General features: G+C 44.0%; 2 protein-coding genes across 7 annotated transcripts in view; one reads left to right on the forward strand and one right to left on the reverse strand.

Annotated features, from left to right (window-relative positions):
• Positions 1 to 26,135, reverse strand: part of KCNG2 (potassium voltage-gated channel modifier subfamily G member 2) — a 423,062-nt gene that overhangs the window by 243,027 nt on the left and 153,900 nt on the right. The gene's annotated exons all lie outside the window — the stretch shown is intronic.
• The window catches only part of LOC143782527 (uncharacterized), a 504,307-nt gene continuing 485,028 nt past the window's right edge, over positions 6,857 to 26,135 (forward strand). The window contains exon 1 of the transcript XR_013216986.1: positions 6,857 to 6,919. The gene's annotated coding sequence lies outside the window, so the exon portion shown is untranslated. The remainder of the gene's footprint in view (positions 6,920 to 26,135) is intronic.

Raw genomic sequence — 26,135 nt, forward strand, 5'->3', positions numbered from 1 at the left:
TTTCGACTTTTATGTGGCGAGGTTGGTGTGTGTGTGTGGTGAAATGTGTGCTGAGGGTGGTATATGTGTTCAAGCACGTGGTAGTGTGTGGCGCATTTTGTGTTTGTGTTCATATCCCCGTGTGTGGTGAGTATCCCATGTCGGGGCCCCACCTTAGCAACTGTACGGTATATACTCTTTGTCGCCATCGCTCTCATTCTTTAAGTCCTCATTGTTCACATCTGGCAGCTGTCAATTTTCCTCCAACACTTTTCCCTTCACTTTTTCCCCATTATGTAGATAGGAGCAAAATTGTTTGGTGAATTGGAACGCGCGGGGTTAAAATTTCACCTCACAACATAGCCTATGACGCTCTCGGGGTCCAGACGTGTGACTGTGCAAAATTTTGTGGCTGTAGCTGCGACGGTACAGATGCCAATCCCGGACATACACACATACATACATACACACATTCAGCTTTATATATTAGATATACCTGTATGTAATCTCCTGTATATAGTATATACCTGTGTGTCATCTCACCTATATATAGTATATATCTGTGTGTCATCTCCTGTATATAGTATATACCTGTATGTCATCTCCTCCTATACATAGCATATACCTGTGTCATCTCCTCCTGTATATACTATATACCTGTAGGTAATCTGCTCCTGTATATAGTATATACCTGTGTGTCATCTCCTCCTGTATATAGTATATACCTGTATGTCATCTCCTCCTGTATGTAGTATGTACCTGTATGTCATCTCCTCCTCTATATAGTATATACCTGTGTGTCATCTCTCCTGTATATAGTATATATCTGTGTGTCATCTCCTCCTGTATATAGTATATACCTGTGTGTCATCTCCCCTGTAAATAGTATATACCTGTGTGTCATCTCCTGTATATAGTATATAGCTGTATGCCATCTCCTCCTGTATTAGCCCTCGTTCACACGTTATTTGGTCAGTATTTTTACCTCAGTATTTGTAAGCTAAAATGGCAGCCTGATAAATCCCCAGCCAACAGTAAGCCCACCCCCTGGCAGTATATATTAGCTCACACATACACATAATAGACTGGTCATGTGACTGACAGCTGCCGGATTCCTATATGGTACATTTGTTGCTCTTGTAGTTTGTCTGCTTATTAATCAGATTTTTATTTTTGAAGGATACCAGACTTGTGTGTGTTTTAGGGCGAGTTTCGTGTGTCAAGTTGTGTGTGTTGAGTTGCGTGTGGCGACATGCATGTAGGGACTTTTGTGAGATGAGTTTTGTGTGGCGACATGCGTGTAGCAACTTTTTGTGTGTCGAGTTGCATGTGACAGGTTAGTGTAGCAAGTTGTGTGCAGCAAGTTTTGCGCATGGCGAGTTTTGCGCGTGGCGAGTTTTATGTGTGGTGCCTTTTGAGTATGTGCAAGTTTTGTGTGAGGCAACTTTTGCATGTGTTGCAACTTTTGTGCATGTGGCAATTTTTCTGCGTGTGGCAATTTTTCTGCGTGTGCAAGTTTTGCGTGTGGCGAGTTTTGCACGTGTGGCGAGTTTTGCATGTGGAGAGTTTTGCGCGTGGCGAGTTTTGAGCGGCGACTTTTGTGTTTCTACTTTTATGTGGCGAGGTTGGTGTATGTGTGGTGAAATGTGCACTGAGGGTGGTATATGTGTTCGAGCACGTGGTAGTGTGTGGCGCATTTTGTGTGTGTGTTCATATCCCCGTGGTGGTGTGATTATCCCATGTTGGGGCCCCACCTTAGCAACTGTACAGTATATACTCTTTGGTGCCATCGCTGTCATTCTTTAAGTCCCCCTTGTTCACATCTGGCAGCTGTTAATTTGCCTCCAACACTTTTCCTTTCATTTTTTCCCCATTATGTAGATAGGGGCAAAATTGTTTGGTGACTTGGAAAGCGCGGGGTTAAAATTTCACCTCACAATATAGCTTTGACGCTCTCAGGGTCCAGACGTGTGACTGTGCAAAATTTTGTGCCTGTAGCTGCGACGCCTCCAACACTTTTCCTTTCACTTTTTCCCCATTATGTAGATAGGGGCAAAATTGTTTGGTGAATTGGAAAGCGCGGGGTTAAAATTTCACCTCACAACATAGCCTATGATGCTCTCGGGGTCCAGACGTGTGACTGTGCAAAATTTTGTGGCTGTAGCTGCTACGGTTCAGATGCCAATCCCGGACATACATACATACATACATACATACACACACACACACATTCAGCTTTATATATTAGATTTTATATTCTGCAGACAGATTCATAAATTTCATATTCAACTACATTTAACCTCTTCACACCCAAGCCTGTTTTCACTTTCATGACCGGGCCAAATGTTACAATTCTGACCAGTGACACTTTATGTGGTAATAACTCTGGAACGCTTCAACATATCCCACTGATTCTGAGACTATGTTTTCATGACATATTGTACATCATGATAGTGGTAACATTTGTTCGATATGCTTAAAAAATGTAATTTTCAAACTTTTAATTTTTATGCCCTTTTTACGCCCTTACTGGCATTTGGTGCCCAGTGAGGAGAGGGGGCTCTGACTGGACCCCCTCTGCTCACTGGGCCACAGTGGTAGGATACTGCCAGGTCAGTAACTGAATGTGCATCCCCGGATGCAATTTCAATTTAAAATTTAATGCTGAGCACAGCAATAGAAACTGCCAGCCAATCACCGGCCTGCAGCTGATGTCAGCGGTACATCGCCGGCGTATGATGTCATTGCCATGCGCCCTCGAGTCTGCACTTCACATGCACTGAGGAGACTATACTGTAGAATAGTGGTCAGGTAAGGAGAAAGTGTTTGTTTTTCTTTTTTTTTTACTTAAAGCAGAAAGCCAGATGGAGACAGATGGGGCAGCCGCAGCATCATGGGACACATGGGGCATGATGGAGACACATGGGGCAAGATTATGGGACAGAATCATGGGACAGATGGAACAGGATCATGGGACACATGGGGCAGGATCATAGTACACATGGGGCAGGATCATAGTACACATGGGTAAGGATCATGGGGCAGGATAGGAGATCATATGGGGCAGGATGGGACATCACATGGAGCCAGGAATGAGACACATGGGGCCAGGATGCGAGAACAAACAGCTGGAACCAGGAATGAGACACAAGTGGGCCACGATGGGGGATATTATAACTGTAGTTATGTATTTTATTTTTGAGGATATTATTTTCAATGGGGGATAGTCCTGTTACTGTCCAGGGCGGCACTAGATCGCCTTCTTTCTTCATCTGGTGTAGTGTAGAAGTTGGGAAAAAACTAAGTAATGTGCTTTGCAAGCACTGTTCTAGATAACTTATTTTCTGCAAAGATGAATCCTCACTGGAAGCCGTGATGGTGGTCTGAGCTGGGTGAAGAAAAGCGAAGATGAAGGACTTCAACTAAAGACGTCACTGGTGAGTCAATGTGTTACCTATACACTATATAGTATAAAGAGATTCTTTAAGTAATGTCACTGGTGATCATTGTATTACCTGTACACTATATACAGAGCTCCTGCATATAATGTCACTTGTGATCCCTGTATTACCTGTACACTATACACTATATCCAGAGCTCCTGTGTATAATGTCACTAATGATCACTGTATTACTTGTACACTGGCACTGTATTCTAAGTTTAATAGGTTTGAGTAGAATAGGGCCTAGCCAAAAGAGTCTACCTTGTCATGGTGGGGGCTTAAATAATCTTTTGGCCAAAACAAAAGCTGATGACTAAGTACTGTATATAGTCGTGTATAAGCTGAGTTTTTAGCACATTTTTTGGGCTGAAAAAGCCCCCCTCGGCTTATACACGAGACATTGTCCCAATTTACGGTGGAGGAGGGTGAGTGGCGGAGCAGCGGGTCACAGGAGGCAGGAAACGGCGGCTAAAGCCTGTGCCTGTTGCTAAAGATAAATGAATATTCACTGCACTGGCAATGAATATTAATTTCTCTTATACCGTGCGTACAGTTACATCCGCAGCCGCCGGCTTCCAGCAGCTGCCGGACTCTCACAGGCAGGGCCGGCATTAGGGACAGGCAGACCAGGCAGCCGCCTAGGGCCCCCGCTCCTCCAGGGGCCCTGAGCTAGTGACTGCTATGGGGTCCCTGAGTAAGAGGGGCCTGGTGTCGCTCCCTCCCTGCGTCGCACTCTCAGTTGAAATCTGTGATGGAGGAGAGAGCATCATGTGACTCTCCCTCTCCCATCACAAATCCTCTGCCTGTGACTCAGCCTGTTTCTAAGCAGTGGAGCTGATGAGACTGAGACACTCTGCACAAGTCAGAGCAGCTGGGCAATGAGGAGGAGAGGCAAGGATTGTGTGTGTGTGTGTGTGTGTGTGTATCTAGGTCTGTCTGCATTATAGTGTGTGTCAGTCTGCATTATAGTTTGTGTGTCTGTCTGCATTATAGTTTGTGTGTCTGTCTGCATTATAGTGTGTGTCTGCTGCACAATAGTGTATGGGGGTACTGCACTATACTGTGTGTGTGGGGACTGCACTATACTGTGTGTGTTTGTGGGGGGCTGCATTATACTGTGTGTAGGGCTGCATTATACTCTGAGTATACTCTGCCTGGACTGCTTTATACTCTGGGGGCTGCATTATACTGTGTGTGTGGTGGGGGCTGCATTATGCTGTGTGTGGGGGGCTGTATTATACTGTGTGTGAAAGGGGGCTGCATTATACTGTGTGGGGGCTGCTCCATACTGTGTGGTTTTGTAAATTTTGCTGGAAAAATGAGAAATTGCTGGTCAACTTTTAACCCTTATAACGCCCTAACAAAAAACAAAATAAAAAAAATGGTGCTGATGTAAAGTTGACATGTAGGAAATGTTATTTATTAACTATTTTGTGTGACACTACTCCCTGATTTAAGGATACAAAAATTAAAACTTGCTAAATTTTCAATGTTTTTTTTTATAAATAAATGCAAGTTACATCAAAAGAAATTTTACCAGTAACATGAAGTACAATATGTCATGAAAAACAGTCTCAGACTCAGTGGGATACATTGAAGCTTTCCAGAGCTTTAACTTCATAAAATGACAGTGGTCAGAATTGTAAAAATTGGCTTGATCATTCAGTACCAAATTGGCTGTGTCACTAAGGGGTTAAGCATGAAATAAACGTTGGCAGGATTTAACAAAATAAGCATGGCCTTTCTGGAATAACGATAAGACAAAAGATAACATATAGCAGAGTCCTTATATCTGCGGAATTCGCCCACTCAGTACACCATAAGTCTTCAGCTCCACCAGGAGCTACCATCTGGAGACTTTACTCTCCAAACACAACAGACAAAAAAGAAACCTAGTAGTTGGACATTTAACATCCCCAATCACACCCTTGAGGTGGAGATATGGTGATTAGGCATCCCGCTCATCTCTTACACCTACTCACAAAAAACCCAAACCCTTGTAAATAGCTGGATAACCCCTCAGCACATTAGCATGTTGGAGAGAAACTTATGGGTTACACATCATTGAAGAGAGCAATCTCTGTGACTCAAATCTCCTCTCACCTCACATACATTGCCAGTGACCCAGTCACAACATATTAGGAGCATATATTTTATGGCGTATACATCACATGTAATATACTGAGACCACTATATATACACATACATCATATAGGAGACACTGCGATTGTGACACATCCATCATATAGGATATACTGATACTGCTGTATATACTTCACATAGGAGACACTGTGACTGCTGTATAAATCACACAGTCACCAGCCAGATGCCATTTTCTCTCACTGAGTACATACAGCAGCTGATTCATCTTTAGTGAAGTTCAGAGGCAGAGGTATTGAGCAACCAGTGGCACTTGCTCAGCGATGTTTAGAGAGTTCATCAAATATAAGATAGTCTTCGGCACTAACCTGTTGCTAATAATTCACCCTTGTATGAACGCAGTGTGTGAAATGGACTTTGATTGAGCAAATATTCAGTCCTTTAATGCAGTAATGCAAAACATGCTGGCGGCGTGCAGGGGATGCGGATAAATCAATGGATGAAGGCCATTTTGCATATACACTGGTGCTTCCTAGGGTCCAGGTGCCATGATTAGCGAATTCTTTCCTCTCTTCAGTTCTTGTTTGTACTGCACATGCCAGCCTTTTTGGCCCAAGCGCAGTACAAACTTTGTGAAAAAGAAATCTCCACATAGTGTTTTTTGTTTCTGCCAGCCACTACGGATAGCAGAAAAAAAAAAACACCCGAGGCTAGGAAATGTTGAGGCATTAGTGAGCAGCCCACATTGGGCTCAAGAACAATTGACCAGTGGGAATCTGCTGGACTTGGGAAGCAACAACATGTAAAAATTATTTTTTCTAAATCAAAGGTGTCTATAGACTCTTAATTGTAACTTTGGTTTAGAGATTGATGTAACTTCCCTATTTACCTTCTTTAGTTGAAATGCTAATCCTACGTCACTATGTAGTGTTAAGGTACCGTCACACTAGGCGATATCGCCAGCAATCCGTGACGTTGCAGCGACCTGGATGGCGATATCGCTGTATTTGACACGCAGCAGCGATCTGGATCCCGCTGTGAAATTGCTGGTCGCTGCTAGAAGGTCTGCACATTATTTGGTCGCTAGGTCGCCGTGTATCGCCGTGTTTGACAGCAAAAGCGACGATACCAGCGATATTTTACACTGGTAACCAGGGTAAACATCGGGTTACTAAGCGCAGGGCCGCGCTTAGTAACCCGATGTTTACCCTGGTTACCAGCGTAAAAGTTAAAAAAACAAACAGTACATACTCACCTGCGCGTCCCCCAGCCTCTGCTTCCTGACACTAAAGCGCCGGCCCTAAACTGAAAGTGAAAGCAACAGCGGTGACGTCACCGCTGTGCTGTTAGGGCCGGAGCTCAGTCAGCGTCAGGATGCAGAGGCTGGGGGACGCGCAGGTGAGCATGTACTGTTTGTTTTTTTAACTTTTACGCTGGTAACCAGGGTAAACATCGGGTTACTAAGCGCGGCCCTGCGCTTAGCAACCCGATGTTTACCCTGGTTACCCGGGGACCTCGGCATCGCTGGTCGCTGGAGAGCGGTCTGTGTGACAGCTCTCCAGCGACCACACAGCGACGCTGCAGCGATCGGCATTGCTGTCGCTATCGCTGCAGCGTCGCTTAGTGTGACGGTACCTTTACATAATGATTTCTGTATAGCCACATGAGTAAATAAATTTTCTATTAATTGATCTGAGGATGATAAATTGAATAGAATACAAAATGTTCTCAATACACATTGAGTTTTTGTGATTTTTGAGCCTGGTAACGCTCTCTCAAAAAGCAGCATGCTTTGTAATGGTATTTTCTAGAACGGTAGCTCTCAACCTTTCAACTTTTCTTTCCTAGAGAGCCACATTCAGCTTTGAGAGAGGGTTGCTAGTGACATCCAAACCCCCTCTCCAGACTAATAACATTCTGTTCCTATAAAGTAGTGACACCCAAAACCACATTACCGTTATGACAGCCAAAGATTTCCAGAGAAGTTCTTACACCCATGGGTTCCTACCTTAACCTGATTTGGTACTCTCGCATCAACCACGGCCACTACACTATCACATCCAGCTTCAAGCACCTCTTCTGACTGACAGATCATCCTATCTTCAGCTTAGCATACTTAATTTATTGCTCCAGCACTAAACCAGATCTCCTCTTTTGTGTGGGTTTACTCCAAAAGTCATCATTTTAACATCTGCTCTTCATAGCTATTTGTCAACCACGAGCCACACATCATAGGCCTGTGAGCCACATGTTACTCCTGAGCCACAGTTTCGGACCCCCATCTTAGGACATTCCTCCTCATTCCTCCCATCAATTGTGACAAGAACTGCACCACATAACACCTGCAACTGTAGCATTTTCCACAACAATTTTATGTTGTTTTTTTTAACATTTCTGAAGAGCATTACTAAAAATCAGCAGTTTAGAATCTCTCTTTAGAATTTCAGAAGCACTGAAATTTACTGCTGATTAATACTAATTCAATTTATTCTTACACCAACCACTGTCTGTCTTCTCCCTGCTGTATAATGGTGTCATAATTGACAGTGCCAGTTTGTTTGAATTACTACTCATTTGATTGACTACCGCAGATATTCTCAATCATATTTTGCATTAGACAGCACGTTGAATTACGTTACTCTACAAAAAATAATCAGTGCTTTGTGTGCATTTTTCAGGCATTTCTGCAGAGAACAATTTGGTCAGTCTCCTGCTTTTAGTAATTTTGTAGTGTATGGTAATGTGTTATAGGCAGGCTCGGACTGGCCCACCGGGGAATCGGTGGATCCCCCGGTGGGCCCAGGCACTGACACCTGCTGGCAGGGCCCCCACTGCTCCAGGGGCCCCCACTGCTCCGGGGGCCCCCCTGGCCGCCCCCCACCCACCCTCCTTGAAGACGATACTCACCCTGCTCCAGCGATGGTCTCGGCGTCTGCTCTGCACTGCATCTTCTTCCTGCTTGTGCGGTCACGTGGTACCGCTTCATTAAGGCCATGAATATGCGCATATTCATGACTTTAATCAGTATCACATGACCGCACAAGCACAAGCAGGAAGAAGATGCAGTGCAGAGCAGACGCCGAGACCATCGCTGGAGCAGGCAGCAGGGTGAGTATCGTCTTCAAGGAGGGTGGGAGGGTGGTGGCCGGGGGCGGAGCGGCGGGTGCCCCTGGAGCAGTGGGGGACACTGATTTGGGCAGAATGCTGGACACCCACTGGGGGCAGATTGCTGGAGACACACTGGGACAGAACGCTGGACAGACACGGGGGGCAGAACGCTGGACAGACTGGGGGCAGAACGCTGGACAGACTGGGGGCAGAACACTGGACAGACTGGGGGCAGAACACTGGACAGACTGGGGGCAGATTGTTGGACACACGGGGGTAATATGCTGGACACACTGGGGCAGATTGCCGGACACACTGGGGCAGATTGCCAGACATACTGGGGCAGATTCCTGGACACACTGTCTGGGGGCAATGCTGGACATACTGGGACAGATTGCTGGACACTGGGGCAGATTGCCGGACATACTGGGGCAGATTGCCGGACATACTGGGGCAGATTGCTGGATACACTGTCTGGAGGCAATGCTGGACACACTGGGGCAGATTGCTGGACACTGGGGCAATATGCTGGACATACTGGGGCAGGTTGCTGGACACACTGGGGGTAATATGCTGGACACACTGGGGTAGATTGCTGGACACACTGAGGGCAGGACTGGAGGCATGGGCAGAATGTAGATACAGGGCATGATTGGAGACACGGGGCAGAATGAAAGACATGGGGCAGGATTGGATCATGGGGCAGGATGGATACGATGGAGACAGATGGGGCAGGATGGGGAGATCATATGGGGTAGAATGGATACTCATGAGGGCAGGATGGGAGAACATATGGCTGGAGCCAGGAATGAGATAAACGGGGCCAGGGTGGGGAATATTATTACCATAGGGGCTAATTAAGGGATATTATTACTGCAGTGATGTATTTATTTTATTTTTTGAGTATACTGTTTTAATTGGGGGGGCGGTCCTGTTACTGTGTAGAGTGACACTATGTCGCCTCTTTTTCTTCATGTGGTGTAATGCAGAAGTTGTGAAAAATTAAGTAATGTGTTCTGCAAGTGGAGCTCGAGATAACTGTTATTTCCTGCAGAAATGAGTCCTGGCTGGAAGAAATGATGGCGGTCTGTGCTGGATGAAAGATGAAGGACTTCACCTAGAGACGTCACTGGTGAGTCAGTGTTACCTATACACTGACACTATACACTGTATACTATATACAGAGCTCCTGTGTATAATGTCACCAATGATCACTGTATTACCTATACACTATATACAGAGCTCCTGTGTATAATACCACCAGTGATCTCTGTATTACCTCTACACAGACACTGCATACTAAGTACAGATCTCCTGTGTATAATGTCACTTAGGCTGCCGTCACACATTCAGTATTTGGTCAGTATTTTACATCAGTATTTGTAATCACACGTAATTGCTCTATGTTTTTACAAAGACAAATCCCTTCAAAACGAAGGGTATATGTACCACCCAGCAAAACTTCCACATATAGTGGGATCTATGCAATAAAGCGATCTCCACTATGGTACTAATATAAAATAAATTTTATTGAACATAATGTTAAAAACACAAATAGGATAAAATTACTACATGTAAGAAAGGTACACAATCCAATAAAAGGGACTATACTGCCATGGGAGATTGCAAGATGGCTCAGGCTGAATGCAGTATATATACAATGAGAAATACCTATGCTATGATATGAGAGTCCATGGATGGAAAGCTGCCTCTATCAACGATACCTAGCTTAATAATATGGTGTCCTAAATCAGACCCCTCAAAAATACATGGCATATGCTAGAGGGACGCCGGGGTCATTGCAGCAGGCGAACAGTAAGGTAATATCCTTTTACTACCTCTAGCATATGCCATGTATTTTTGAGGGGTCTGATTTAGGACACCATATTATTAAGCTAGGTATCGTTGATAGAGGCAGCTTTCCATCCATGGACTCTCATATCATAGCATAGGTATTTCTCATTGTATATATACTGCATTCAGCCTGAGCCATCTTGCAATCTCCCATGGCAGTATAGTCCCTTTTATTGGATTGTGTACCTTTCTTACATGTAGTAATTTTATCCTATTTGTGTTTTTAACATTATGTTCAATAAAATTTATTTTATATTAGTACCATAGTGGAGATCGCTTTATTGCATAGATCCCACTATATGTGGAAATCAGTATTTGTAAGCCAAAACCAGGAGTGGGTGATAAATGCAGAAGTGGTGCACATGTTTCTATTATACTTTTCCTCAAATTGTTCCACTCCTGGTTTTGGCTTACAAATACTGATGTAAAATACTGACCAAATACTGCTAGTGTGACAGCAGCCTTATGGTGATAGTATTGTGTTTTTTTTTGTTTTTTTTATTTCTGATCAGTATTGTAGTATTCAGTCACTATGTGGTGGTAATATGTGGTCTGGAAATGGTGTTGTGGTATTTGTCCCTTGTATGTGCTATTTGGTCACCAAGTGGTGGTAATATGTGGTGTTGACACGGTGCGGTGGTATTTGTCCCTTGTATGTAGTATTATTCGGTCACTATGTGGTCTGGTCATGGTGTGGTGGTATTTCTTACTGTATGTGGTATTATTGGTCTTGGTATAGTGGATTGTGTTGTGTATGGCAGTCATTTGTTCTCTCTGATATTAATTAGGAGAAGATTCTTTATTTCCATTAGAGTTTTAATGCTTTGTACACAGCGGCGGAGATGCACTTACAGGGGTTTCCTGTGGAAAAAAGTAATCACCTCTCCACAGGATAAGTGATAACATATTGATTGGTGGGGGTCTGACTGCTTGGACCCACTCAGCAAAATGTGGAACTTTTCATCCCCATTAGACTGGAGTGGCATGTCCGACTAGATCACTGATCCATTCATTCCCTCAGTGGCTGCACTTGTTTTTTTCTGGAAGCCCCAAAGAGAATGAATGGAGCTGCGGTCAGAAATCCCACCTGCCGCTGCATTTTAAAATAGTGATAAAAGTGTCCTGTCAGGGATAAAACTTCCCCAGTTTCTAATGGTCGGATGTAAGCGATCACCTATCCTGTGGAGCCCATGGATCAGTGATAACTTGTTTTACCTAGAACCACATTAATGTAAACTACCGTAATTATACATCCCAGTTATTGGGGCACACGGTAGATGTGCAGCAGCCGCCGGTGTTTTACAGCCGATGCTCCACTATAATGACAGATATTTGCATATAGCTGTAGGGTGGGCCCCTAGAGTCCATTCCTCTGGTGGGCCCCAGACACCCCAGTCCGACGCTGGTTATAGGAGTGTTCCCAAAGTCAATGGCTCTTGCAGAATTCCATACAATGAATTACAATAAAAGGGACAATGTGATTGCAGCTGAAATGGCTTGATTGTTATCACATGCAGATTTGTCTAATCATTTCAAGAAAAAGAAGTCTACTGTAACAATAGCAAAGAAAAAAATTGGAAGAGCACTGGAGAACAGAACAGGAACACTTTGTGCCTTGTTTACTCCATGGAATACAACTTTCTTTATTTCTGAAGCTTTTAAAAAGTTTAAAGTATTTATAATACCCAAATTAAGTTAACTGACACTGTGTGTCACTTATCTCTGTGGGGGATGCACCTTAAATTGATCCACTTTGCAGAACTCCCATGATTTAGAGACACGTGAAAACACTATTGTGCAACTCATGAAATTCCATTTCCCTTTGTTACCAAAGAACTTTCTAACTACTCTTAAGGTACCTTCACACTAAACGACTTTGTAACGAGAACGACAACGATCCGTGACGTTGCAGCGTCCTGGATAGCGATATCGTTGTGTTTGACACGCAGCAGCGATCTGGATCCCGCTGTGATATCGCTGGTGGTTGCTGAAAGTCCAGAACTTTATTTGGTCGTCAGATCGGCGTGTATCGTCATGTTTGACAGCAAAAGCAACGATGCCAGCAATGTTTTACAATGGTAACCAGGGTAAATATCGGGTTACTAAGCGCAGGGCCGCGCTTAGTAACCCGATATTTACCCTGGTTACCATTGTAAAAGTAAAAAAAAAAACACTACATACTCACCCTCTGATGTCTGTCACATCCCCCGGCGTCTGCGCTGCTGCTCAGAGCTTCCTGCACTGAATGTGTCAGTGCCGGCCGTAAAGCAAAGCACAGCGGTGACGTCACCGCTGTGCTTTCCGGCTGGCGCTTACACAGTGCACAGAATCACAGCGCCGGGGGACGCGGCAGACACCGGAATGTAAGCATGTACTGTTTTGTTTTTTTTTACTTTTACCCTGGCCCTGCGCTTAGTAACCCGATGTTTACCCTGGTTACCCGGGGACTTCGGCATCGTTGGTCGCTGGAGAGCTGTCTGTGTGACAGCTCTCCAGTGACCACACAGCGATCGGCATCGTTGTCGATATCGCTGCAGCGTCGCTTAATGTGACGGTACCTTAAGTAACTGAAAGAGAAGCCATCATCACAAAATTGCCTATAGTTTTAATCAGGTTTTTGTATTACATGTATTTAACCCCTTCACAACTTTGGGGGTTTCCGTTTTTGCTCCCCTTCTCCCCAGAGCCATAACTTTTATATATGGCCGTGTGAGGACTTGTTTTTTGCGTGACGAGTTGTACTTTTGAAAAAAGCCATCGGTTTGTACCATATTGTGTGCTAGAAAATGGGAAAAAAATTCCAAGTGTGGTGAAATTGCAAAAAAGTGCAATTCTACAATTGATTTTTGTTTTGCTATTTTACCATATTCACTAAATGCTAAAACTGACCTGCCATTATGATTCTCTGGTCATTATGACTTTGCAGATACCAAAAATAGAGGTTTTTTTAATCTAAACAGTGACAAAAAAGGGTTAAAAAATATATATATGGCGCCATTTTCCAAGACCTGTAACGTCTCCATGTTTCGGGATCTTGGGCTGGTTGAGGGCTTATTTTTTGCTTGCTGAGCTGACATTTTTATTGATACCATTTTGAAATAGATAGATGTTTTGATTGCGTGTTATTGCATTTTATTGCAATGTTGCAGCAACAAAAAAAAAAATAATTCTTAGATTTTGATAGACCGGGCGTTTCTGAATGCTGTGATACCAAATATGTGTATTTTTGATTTTTTGTTTTGTTTTATTCTTAATGGGGCAAAAGGTGGGTGATTTGAACTCTTATATTTTTAAAAACTTTTTTTTCTTACTTTTCACTTGCTCATGTAGTCTCCATGGGAGATTAGAAGATGTGATCATTTAATCGCCTGTGCTACACATAGCAGGGCTACAGCACTGCTATGAGCACCGGGTTGTCATGCCAATCTATCAGTGCCCCGCTTTCATGTAACACAGGCGCCGATGGGTGGGATTAGTGATGCACTTCCGATACAGCCATGTTAAATGCTGCTTTTGGAGATTGACAGCGCCATTTAACATGTTAACAGCTGTGGGTGGATCATGATTCCACCCGTGGCTGTTAGGGGCACATGTCTGCTGACAAATGACAAAGGGTTAAAAAATGTTAATTCTTTCATATAGTAATCTTACAAATTGTCTCTTCAGAGAGGAAGATGACTAGAACTCTAGTGCCACCTATTGGAAGTAGCAATCCTAACAGTCAATGTCGACCCTTTAACGAGCCTTGTCACATGACTTAGGATAAAAGCCAAACCAGAATCTCAATTTGCAGACACTGTTTTGGGGTACTGCCCCTCGTCGGTGCAAAGTGGTGATCTGTTTTTTCTGATTGAGAGGCGTCTGACCGGGATCCAAGAAGTATCGTTTCTCCTTGCGGAGAGTGACATGTTAAGCATGTTGAGGTGAGGAGACTTAAAGCCACAATGCTCCTCTGGGAAATATGCAAATTGTCTCTTCAGAGAGGAAGAGGACTAGAACTCTAGTACCACCTATTGGAAGTAGCAATCCTAACAGTCAATGTTGACCCTTTAACGAGCCTTGTCACATGACTTAGGATAAAAGACAAACCAGAATCTCAATTTGCAGACACTGTGTTTTGGGGTACTGCCCCTCATCAGTGCAAAGTGGAGATCTGGTTTGGCTGATTGAGATCCCAGTCAGACGCCTCTCAATCTGCTATACCAGATCTCCACTTTGCACTGACGAGGGAAAGTACTCCGAAACACAGTGTCTTGAAATTGAGATTATGGTTTAGCTTTTATCCTAAGTCATGTGACAAGGCTCGTTAAAGGGTCGACATTGACTTTTAGGATTGCTACTTCCAATATGTGGCACTAGAGTTCTAGTCCTCTTCCTCTCTGAAGAGACAATTTGCATATTTCCCAGAGGAGCATTGCGGCTTTAAGTCTCCTCACCTCGACATGCTTAACATGTCACTCTCCACAAGGAAAAACAATACTTCTTGGATATAGTAATCTTAAAACAGATGGAATTTTGGAGGACACTGATAATGAAATAATAAAAATAATTAAAAATAATTCATAATAATAATATAATAATTACATAATAATATAAACAGAGAAGTGAGTTGCAGATTGTGTTTCTGCTAAGGACTAGAAAGCATATAAAAAAAGAGTGAGCAAGCTTGCGAGTGTTTTCTTCCAAAGTATGTTTTGTCCTAAAGGGAACCTGTCATGTGAAAAAATGCTATTAACCAGCAGATATGGGGTTATTCTGCAGGTTAATAGCGTTCTGAACCTGTCCGGACATAAACGTAATCAAAAGGAAGTGAAAGTTGCGGCTGGCTGCTCACTTCCTCTTGATTACTTATGGTAATGGTAATTAGGCATTTTTATTTCACTGGGGCAAACATTCAGATAGAGAAGGGGTTAGCCTAGCTGGGTTATGGCCAGGAGTATCCATATAGCAAACTTGAGGTCACGTGATCACTGTTCCTAGCGCTAACACTGGAGAATCCTCACAGCACACAGTGTGCGCGATGTGAGGATTCACAAGTCTGCAGTCATAATTCACTTGCCTAATGCACCAGGAGAATTGGGAAAAAGATGATTACCCCCAGAAACAAACCATCTAATGTGATACTATGTGCTTGGGACAGCTGCAAGCTATTTTTTTAGATTAAAAAATAACCAATGTCTAAGGACCTTTCCATCCCGAGAGGATCAGTTTTCTGGTGTTGGTTTTGTATTGACCAATTGTGAAAATCTGTGGACCCATAAAAATATTAATAACTAAATAAATTAGGTTGTTTTACATGTAAATATTATATCCTGAGTCTCGGATACTACTAGACTATTCAATTGTGAATAAATGAAAAGGTAGTAAAAATAATGTGGGAAGGTTCATAGATATTGGTTTCTTCACCCCCTAAAAATACCAGCCAGCAATGACTGCAGAGGGGATCTGTCACATTGGTCCAATTCTGAGGGTAACCCAGCTCTTCACAATACCTTTGTGTTTGGGTAGTTAAATAAGAGTTTGTGTGTGGGTCGGAAGGGAAACAATCCTTGAGCGACAAAGAACAACACTGTTTGATATCAAAGTCAAGCAATAGTAAAGTAGTGGAAAGTTGTCTGTCAGATACATTACTAATGTAATAAAGTGTTAATAAATACAAATACTTTATTTAAAAATAAACATTCTTGGCACTATTCCTTTGTGATCATTTTATTAACAGACATGGATCTCATACCGATCCAAGGTAGTCCATCAAATCCAATGTAGACCAATCTGGAAAAAGTAAAAGCACTATATAAGCATGTTTTCAATAATTTTATATTTTGATAGAATGGACTTTCTTGGACTTGGTGATGCAAAATGTTTATTTTTATATATTTTTTTTATTTCATTGGAGGAAAAGGGAGGTGATTTGAATGTTCAGTTTTCTTTTTTTTATTTATTATATATTTTTTAAACATCTTTATTTTTCTTCATTTTTTAGACCCCCTAGGGCACTTGAATCTGATTTTCTAATTGCTTATATTACAGACTTTAATCCTTCTGTAAGGCATTATATAAAGATGTTGCAGTTTTGCTGAAGAGTTCAACCTGTGACTGAGCTTCACAGTAGGACCAAGATAGCATATATGGGACCATTGGTTGTATCACTTTGGGGCCAATAGGAGGCGACACGCACTTGTAATCTAAGTGCTGCTCTCACAAATTGACTATATCATTTAACTGGCAAAACTATGGTGATTGGAGCTCATTCCCGCCCCTGCAGTTACAGGCAGATGTCGGCATGGTAACAGTTGGGATCTGCCGAGTATGAAGCAGAATCTGCTCCCGAGCGGCATCATATATTCCTTATTGACTTTTGATGAAAATGTGCGTCATAAATCGTTAAAATGTTAAACAGTAAAACATGGACAAAGCACTTCTGTGTTTTATCTCTTTGCTATTTTCATTGACTTGCACTGCCATATTTGATCAGCAACATGGATCAGTATTGCACTGCCATATTTGATTAGCAACATGGATATGTTTCCGTTACTTTTTGTTTTTCCGCAAAAAAAAAGAAGTGAAAAAGCATATTCACCGTAATGGGTCCATGATCTATGGCATCTGCAAAAGAGATGGATTGCACATTTACCAAAAAATCTGATGTGTGACAGAGCCTTTATTGATGGAAATCAATGGCTTTACTAAAATAGAAAGAGAACTTTCTCTAACTCTCCACCTCTATCATAACTGATTGAGAGCCTGTGGCTCAGCCCATGTAGCTGTAAGTGTGAGCATGTACATGTGTATATGGAGTATGAATGCTTATACTCATGTATAATGTATGTATAGTTGTCAGTGTGAGCGTCGGGGACCTTATTCATTACAGAATGATATGGGTGTTATAGGAAGAGGACCCCTAATCACCCATAATCACCCCTCACTCAAACTGACAGGAAACACATTATATATAACTGCTTGCACATTGTACACATGTACAAAATAAACACATATACCCAATAAATGTACACACTTTTGAAACATGGACGAGGGAAGGCCAAAAAAAATTTCTGACTGACCGGAAATCAGAGATAATGGTCACATGCTCTCAATGTTCGTTTATGAATCTTCCTGGCTCTTATAGACTTACGTGTAGTGTTTGGGACACTGCGGCTTACGCCGCTGTCCCCTGACTGCTGCGCCTTCCCCCTGTGTTAAAAGCAGATCTCCCATTTAGTGAGTCCAAAATGGGATATGGGGTTAACTCCCTGCAGAGGGGGCGGGGCTTATCCTCTGCTTCTGGCACCAGGAAGTGCTGATAGCTCATCCGATCCCTGGACCCGGACCTGTGAGGGCAGCCGGCATCATGGACCCGCTGGGAGAAGCGGTGAGGGACGGAATTAGCAGGGAAGGTAGCGCTTGGTTAGCAGCATTGCTGACCGGGAGCGACTCCTTCTCTGCCATGGCGACGGCGGTGCCGCCGGAGGGCCGGCGCTCTCGCAGAGCCACCCGGCCTCCGGCACGGCTGAGCCCGCCATTACATTCAAAGAAGAGCGCGCGCAATTCGCGTGCGCGCTCTTCTTCTGACTCGGGCGCCAGGCGCTTTAGCACGGCGGGAAGCAGCGTCGTACATCAGGTGGGGGAGGTGCAGGGATCGGCGCTGCGTGACACTCACATTAGTTTAGCCCCTGCTGCCCCAGTTACAGTAGGAAGGGGTGCAGGCCTGCAAGTGCCAGCGTTATTACCTGGCACTGCAATCTTACTTGGTAACAGCATGGGGGGAGCCCAGGGAACGTCTGTTTCCTCACAGGATGCAGGTTCTGCAGAAAGGGAGATTGAGGCTCTGCAGGGGGGCATCCCACCACTTTCTAGGGACATGGGGGAAGTTATGGCCAATACTGACAGGGGCAGGGAGACGGCAGCCCCAGTGCAGCCGAATGTGGGTTCACATCGCATATTATCAGCGCCCGGACAGCATAGCGTATATTCCCAGTATAGTATAGGGGGAGAGTCACAGTTTCCATCCTACCCGCTCATTTTTAGTACCCCGTACTCGCAAATACCGGGTGGGCAATTAGCTCCCTCTCAGGCGGTGGTAGCCGAACATCAGAACCCCCCAGCGTCGCTATCGCTGATGGCAACCGGTGTTCGTCCCCCATTTCAGGGGCTGGCACCCTGGCTCTGGATAACAGACAGAGTGCGGGCATCCGCTCCGCGCGCAGATCATCATCGTCATCCCCCAGAGGGCACCGCAGGAATAGACATAGGAAGCGCGGTCGTTCTGACAGCAAGCGGCGTTCATATCGATCCAGGTCCAGCCGGCGCAGTAAGCATTCTAGAGCGTCGCGTTGGCGCTCGCCTTCGTCATCAGGCATTTTTTCAAGCAGGTCGCGCAGGCAGGAGTCTTCTCGTCCTAGGTCCAAAACATCGCATGGAGCGTCAAGGTTCGATGACTCCCGTGGCACGGGACACAAGCCGTTCGGAGGTTGGTGCATCAATTGGTGAGTATCCTTTGTTGGGGCTTGGGGGGGGGAGAGAACCAACACCATCTTTGCAGACACAGTAGCCAATGCGGCCACAGGGAAAAGGATTTATGTTAACCCCAAAAATACTACAACTGTCAGGATCGTGTAGGCAGCCCCTCCCTCCTCGCCCGAATGTTTATAAGGATAGGCTGTTTTGTGGTGTCCCTCCGTTAGGGGCTCACTAGGACAGCGCCATCAAGGAACAAATCTGTCCTCCTAGGACGTGTTATGGCGGAGAAGCACCCGGCGAGGTGCTCTGAGTTTTTTATATACTTAGTCAGCATCTATAATCCCCACTGTAAGTTCTACGGGCTCTGCAAATATAAGCACGAGTGTTCAGCCCCAAAAAGCTAACCCCCAAAAAAACCCCTCTACAGGTGAGGTTACCGACGCCAGTGAGCGTGGAAAGAATGGGGTCGTGGCTGGACAAATACCCCAATAAGTCGGCTGCGGCGCAACTGCGGTTCGGTTTTTCCTATGGTTTTTCATCCCGTTTAACTGGTCCCTCGAGTCGCAGTCAGCCCCAAATTTACAATCAGCTAGGGAGTTACCCAACGTGTTAGCGGAGAAATTGGGTACGGAAATCGGGTTGGGTCGCTTCCGCGGTCCTTTTAAGACACCTCCTTTCCCTAATTTGCGTGTTTCACCCCTAGGCATGGTTCCCAAATAGGAATCAGGCAAGTACCGGTTGATTCACCACCTGTCCTACCCCAAGGGTACGTCGGCCAACGACGGCATACTCAGTGAGGACTCAGCCATTACTTATATATCCTGCGATAAAGCGGTGGATTTAGTCAGAAATGCTGGTTCGGGGGCCCTTATGGCCAAGTCAGACATAGAATCCGCTTTCCATCTACTTCCGGTTCACCCGGATTGCTGCCAATTACTGGGAGCAAAATTTGAGGATTTTTTACTATTACAACGCATGTCTTCCCATGGGTTGCTCAATTTCCTGTTTTTTATGTTGAATTATTCAGCGAATTTTTTAGAATGGGTTGCCCGCGAGATCACTTGGCTAACCGCCATTACTCATTACCTTGATCATTTTTGATAGTTGGCCCAGCCGACTCAGACGTCTGTTCCACAGCACTGGCACAATTCAAAGATGCCATGACATACTTTGGGGCCCCATTTTTCCCCGAGAAGACGATAGGGCCAGTATCAGTGATCACATTCCTTGGGTTTGTAATCGACACAGTCGCCATGGAATTTAGATTGCCAAAAAAAAAAAAAAATCAACAAATCGCTGGACCTCATTAAGGGATGCATTTCGGTTGGCAAAGTCACATTGACGCAAATGCAGTCACTTCTTGGCTCACTAAATTTTGCATGCAGGTTCATGCCAGCGGGCAGGATATTTTTCTCGCAGATTGACCTTTGCCACGAGAGGAGTGAAACAACGTCATCACAGATTCAGGATCACGGCCCAGTTACTTTCTGATTTAAACACATGGAAGATGTTTCTCAGCAATTACAATGGTAGGACTTGCTTTCAGGAGACAGAGTGTTCAACCGTTGATATGGGTTTGTTGTTTGCAGCGTCAGGCCACACGGGTTTCAGTGTTCGTTTCGGCTGCCAAATATGCTCCGGCCAATGGCCTGCTTCCTGGATTCCAAGGAGTGTAACGGTGACCCAACCTTGATTGACCTTTTCCCGTTGCGCTTGTCATGGAACTATGGGGCCCACTATTGGCCAACATGCAGATCCGCTTACACCTTGAAACCATTGGAGGGGCGCATGCCATCAGCTACCTAGCATTTCCTTCATTTTGGTTTTTGTACCTGATCAGATCCATAGTATTAAAATGTTTATGTTTAATGTTTGGTTTAAATCTAATACATTTCCTGATAACAATGAGACTGTTCCAGAGTTAGTAACTGCGATTTATTCACAGGACCTACGGGATTTGCTTCTTCAGGAGCGTCTGGAGGAGGTGGATTGCCCACATTCGATCTGGGATGTCCTGGGGACCTGATGCCGCTAATACGCTCATCGGTAGCTCCGTCGACCTGGAGAGCCTATGGTAAGGCGTGGGAGGAGTGGTGGTTTTTAGCAGACGGAAAGCCGGTGGGGTCTTCTGATGATGTTCGGATGCAGGTGACCATGGCATTTCTATCCAAATTGCATGCCAAGGGAGTATCGGGTGCGACAGCGCGCAACCGTGTGTCTGCGTTAGCCTTCCATTTTAAATTGCGAGGATGGTCGGATTTCACAAAACATTTTTCTTTTTTTTTAGTCAGCCAGCTATTGAAAGGTTGGCTCCGAGTGGATAATGCACTGCGACAATAGGCGTCCTATCTCCTTTGATTTGCTAATTAGCTTGGTTAAATCCGCGGTATCAGTTTGCGATTATAACTATGAAGCTGCACTTACATCAGCGGCTTTCGAACTGGCGTTTTTTTGGGGCCGTGCGGGTCAGTGAGATCTTTCCCACGGCCCTAAATAAACCGGGTGGACTGAGGCGTGATGACGTATTGATTTGTTACAATCTCAGGATCAGGATATGTAAATCTAAAACTGATCAGGAGGTCTGGGGACGTGGTTCCCGATATTTGCCATCAATAAGGACGTTTGTCCGTGAACGTTAGTCAAGAACTACTTGCAGGTGAGAAAGGATGGTGATCAATTTTTCATGCATGCGAGTGGTCTCCCTCTAGTGTCGGGCCAATTCTTAGCCATATTGAGACGTGCGTTGTCTTCTTTTTGGGTATTCCTGCATCAGAATTTGGGACTCATTTTTTTCGTATAGGTGCAGCGTCTGAAGCTTCCAGGGCGGGTTTATTTGAATCAGAGATTCAAAGGGTGGGCAGATGGATATCCCGCTGTTTTGCCAGATATATCAAGCCTGACTTAGTGTTATAATTAAAAATAATTTTATTTTTGGTTTTGGTTTTGTTTTGTCTAACAATAATATAGAAGCAGCTCCAGATACAAATCGGAGAAGTTATCATTAGTGTTTTGGTTATTATATGTTGGTTAATTGTATACTTTACTTCCTAGATGGAGTGCGACCCAGTGTCTGGATAGTGGGTCTCTCATACATCTATTGGGCAGCTCGTCGTGCTGAATTGTACCCAGGAGGGCGATCCTTGGTTTTTGTTGATGTCGATGTGATATGGCGTGGTATGAGAGGTCTGACGTGGTCCCAAGTGCTGCCGGAGGTCGCTCACATTACAAGGGGGTCTTCATCTCCTGCCATTGTGGTTATCCATGCTGGAGGAAATGACCTGGCTTCGTTTCCACTTGCCGAGCTGCTTACGCTTATCAGATCTGATATGGACAAATTCCCGAGTTTTTTCCTGCTGATGCGACTGATCTGGTCCGAAGTTATCCCAAAACTGGTGTGGTGGGGTGCCAGGGAATTGGATTCTATGGAGAGATCCAGACGCTCTTTGAATCAGAGGATATCGCGCTTCGTAAAATTTAAGAATGGTGTAGTGGTAAGGCACCATCGTCTGGAGGGAGATAATTCCGGTTTTCTTATTTCAGACGGAGTTCATTCGTACGAGGCGGGTTTGGATATCTTCCTCAATGGGCTTCGTGAAGGTGTCGTACAGGCTATGCTTTCGTTTGGGGGGTCGCAGCTCTCTGTATTCGCTCCTCCTTGGCGTAAGGGTGGAGTTTTGTTGGTGGTGAAGATACCTGCCCGGGAGTCCGGAAGGCAGTAAATCTCCCTACACCCAAATTTGTTGGCAGATATTGCCTGAGTTTATAAGCTGCGACCATATATTTACCCAAAGTTAAAAGATGGAAATTTTATGCCTATATTTCCCAATAAAGTCTTCAATTTTGATAATTTGTTGGTGTCACTTAATGGGAGTAAACGGTTATGGGTCGTAGCAGTCTTTGGGACACTGCGGCTTACGCCGCTGTCCCCTGACTGCTGCGCCTTCCCCCTGTGTTAAAAGCAGATCTCCCATTTAGTGAGTCCAAAATGGGATATGGGGTTAACTCCCCGCAGAGGGGGCGGGGCTTATCCTCTGCTTCTGGCACCAGGAAGTGCTGATAGCTCATCCGATCCCTGGACCCGGACCTGTTTCCCGCCCTCCCTCCCCTTTTGTTATGGTTTTGTTTCAGTTGCAGCTGCGTAAGGGTGGAGTTTTGTTGGTGGTGAAGATACCTGCCCGGGAGTCCGGAAGGCAGTAAATCTCCCTACACCCAAATTTGTTGGCAGATATTGCCTGAGTTTATAAGCTGCGACCATATATTTACCCAAAGTTAAAAGATGGAAATTTTATGCCTATATTTCCCAATAAAGTCTTCAATTTTGATAATTTGTTGGTGTCACTTAATGGGAGTAAACGGTTATGGGTCGTAGCAGTCATGAGCAAACGGGCTTGGCTAACAGTAGTAGTTTGCTCATACAAGTACTAGTGACTTCCTGCAAAACCTGGAGCGATCCGGCAGTTCACACTGGAGCACTGGCGATAAAAGATGAAGATGGTGGCTCTTAAGTAGAATACCAGGGGCAGGGAACTTAGATTAATTGCACCACTTCAGCGCTGCAATAAAAGAAAACACTGGAGTGGTGCTTTAAAGCTATGAAACTGAACTGGACCATATTTTTTCATATTCTTCCTACACATGTAGTTATTGCCTGGTTGTTCTTTTCAAACTTTGTTTTCTCTTTTCTCTTGAAGATTGAGAAATAACTATGTGAATGAAGTTCACCGCAAGGCTCCAAGCCTCCAGCAATTCCTGATATCGCCGTATGAGGACTAGATTTAATATGTACTATCACGTACACAATAGACATTTTCATTACTACTTAGGAAGTAATCTGGAAAGAGCAGCAAATACTTAGTTTCATTCCAAACCTTTAATCTCCAAACCTCAGGCTTACAAAGGGCATGGGGAAAAAAAACAATTTCAGGAATACTGTGAAGTACAGTATTCTTGTTCCTCAAAATCTTTTTTATTTCAGCAGTAAATATGGAAAAGAATTGATGCTAAAAATAATAGTAGTAATGCAAGTGTAGATAACACTTAACAGCTTTGCTGGTACACTGACCTGCAAGACAGAGTAAGGTAATTTATATCATAGCCGCACAGGGAAGGGGAAAGGGAATACATAGCCTAGCATAAAGCACAATTATAGCCTGAACAACACAAATAGATTTTAAAAGGCACAGCTAGAATTACATTGAATTTTCTGCAATATATGCATAGAAAATCAATCACTTCTATAAAACCAATATATTCCAAGAGCAAGGTGCAGAACATTGTATTCAACACATCAGTCTTTGTCTAGGTGGCGCACACAATACAAATTATCTGCCCAAAACATACAAAACACATATCCTTGCCTACATTCCTAAATTTGAGTGGACAATTCAAGATTTTGACCCCTTAAGCCCCAAGGGTGGTTTGCACGTTAACGACCGGGCCAATTTTTACAATTCTGACCACAGTCCATTTATGAGATTATAACTCTGGAACGTTTCAACGGATCTTGGCGATTCTGACAATGTTTTATCATCATATATTGTACTTCATGACAGTGGTAATATTTATTCGATATAACTTGCGTTTATTTGTAAAAAAAACAGAAATTTGGCAAAAATTTTGAAAATTTTGCAATTTTCCAACTTTTAATTTTTATGCCCTTAAATCACAGAGATATGTCACACAAAATACTTAATACTTAACATTTCCCACATGTCTACTTTAGGCTACGTTCACATTTGCGGTGTGCGCCGCAGCGTCCCCGCCGCAACGCACAGCGCAAATGTGAACACATGCACAACGCTGCTTTTTGCGCCGCATGCGTCCTTTTTTCCATTGATTTTGGACGCAGCAAAAATGCAACTTGCTGCGTCCTCTGCGCCCCGACGCGGGCGCCGCAGGGACACATGCGGCGCAAAAAGCAAGTGCACCGCATGTCCATGCGCCCCCATGTTAAATATAGGGGCGCATGATGCATGCGGCGCCGCTGCGGCGCCCGACGCTGCGGCGCTAGCCGCAAATGTGAACGTAGCCTTACATCAGCACAATTTTGGAACCCACATTTTTTTTGTTAGGGAGTTATAAGGGTTAAAAGTTGACCAGCAATTTCTCATTTTTACAACACCAATATTTTTTAGGGACCACATCACTTTTGAAGTCATTTTGAGGGGTCTATATGATAGAAAATAACCAAGTGTGACACCATTCTAAAAACTGCACCCCTCAAGGTGCTCAAAACCACATTCAAGTTTATTATGTTTAAAAAAAAAATGAACATTTAACTTTTTTTCACAAAAAATTTACTTTAGCTCCAATTTGTTTTATTTTACCAAGGGTAACAGGAGAAAATGGACCTCAAAAGTTGTTGTACAATTTGTTCTGAGTACGCTGATACCCCATATGTGGGGGTAAACCACTGTTTGGGCGCATGGCAGAGCTCGGAAAGGAAGGAGTGCCATTTGACTTTTCAATGCAAAATTGACTGGCATTGAGATGGGACACCATGTCACGTTTGGAGAGCCCCTGATGTGCCTAAACATTGAAACCCCCCACAAGTGACACCATTTTGGAAAGTAGACCCCCTAAGGAACTTATCTAGATGTGTTTTGACAGCTTTGAACCCCCAAGTGTTTCACTACAGTTTATAACGCAGAGCCGTGAAAATAAACATTTTTTTTCTTCACAAAAATTATTTTTTAGCCCCCAGTTTTGTATTTTTCCAAGGGTAACAGGAGAAACTCAACCCCAAAAGTTGTTATCCAATTTGTCCTCAGTACGATGATACCCCTTATCTAGATGTGTTGTGAGAACTTTGAACCCCCAAGTGTTTCACTACAGCTTATAACGCAGAGTCGTGAAAAAAAAAATCATTTTTTTCCACAAAAATTATTTTTTAGCCCCCAGTTTTGTATTTTTCCAAGGGTAACAGGAGAAATTGGACCCAAAAGTTGTTGTCCAATTTGTCCTGAGTACGCTGATACCCCATATGTGGGGGGAACCACCATTTGGGCGCATGGCAGAGCTTGGAAGGGAAAGAGCGCCATTTGGAATGCAGACTTAGATGGATTGGTCTGCAGGCGTCACGTTGAATTTGCAGAGACCCTGATGCACCTAAACAGTAGAAATCCCCCACAAGTGACCCCATATTAAAAACTAGACCCCCCCAACAAACTTATCTAGATGTGTTGTGAGAACTTTG

This window comes from Ranitomeya variabilis, chromosome 6 (assembly GCF_051348905.1).
Source record: "Ranitomeya variabilis isolate aRanVar5 chromosome 6, aRanVar5.hap1, whole genome shotgun sequence".
Taxonomy (NCBI): Eukaryota; Metazoa; Chordata; class Amphibia; order Anura; family Dendrobatidae; genus Ranitomeya; species Ranitomeya variabilis.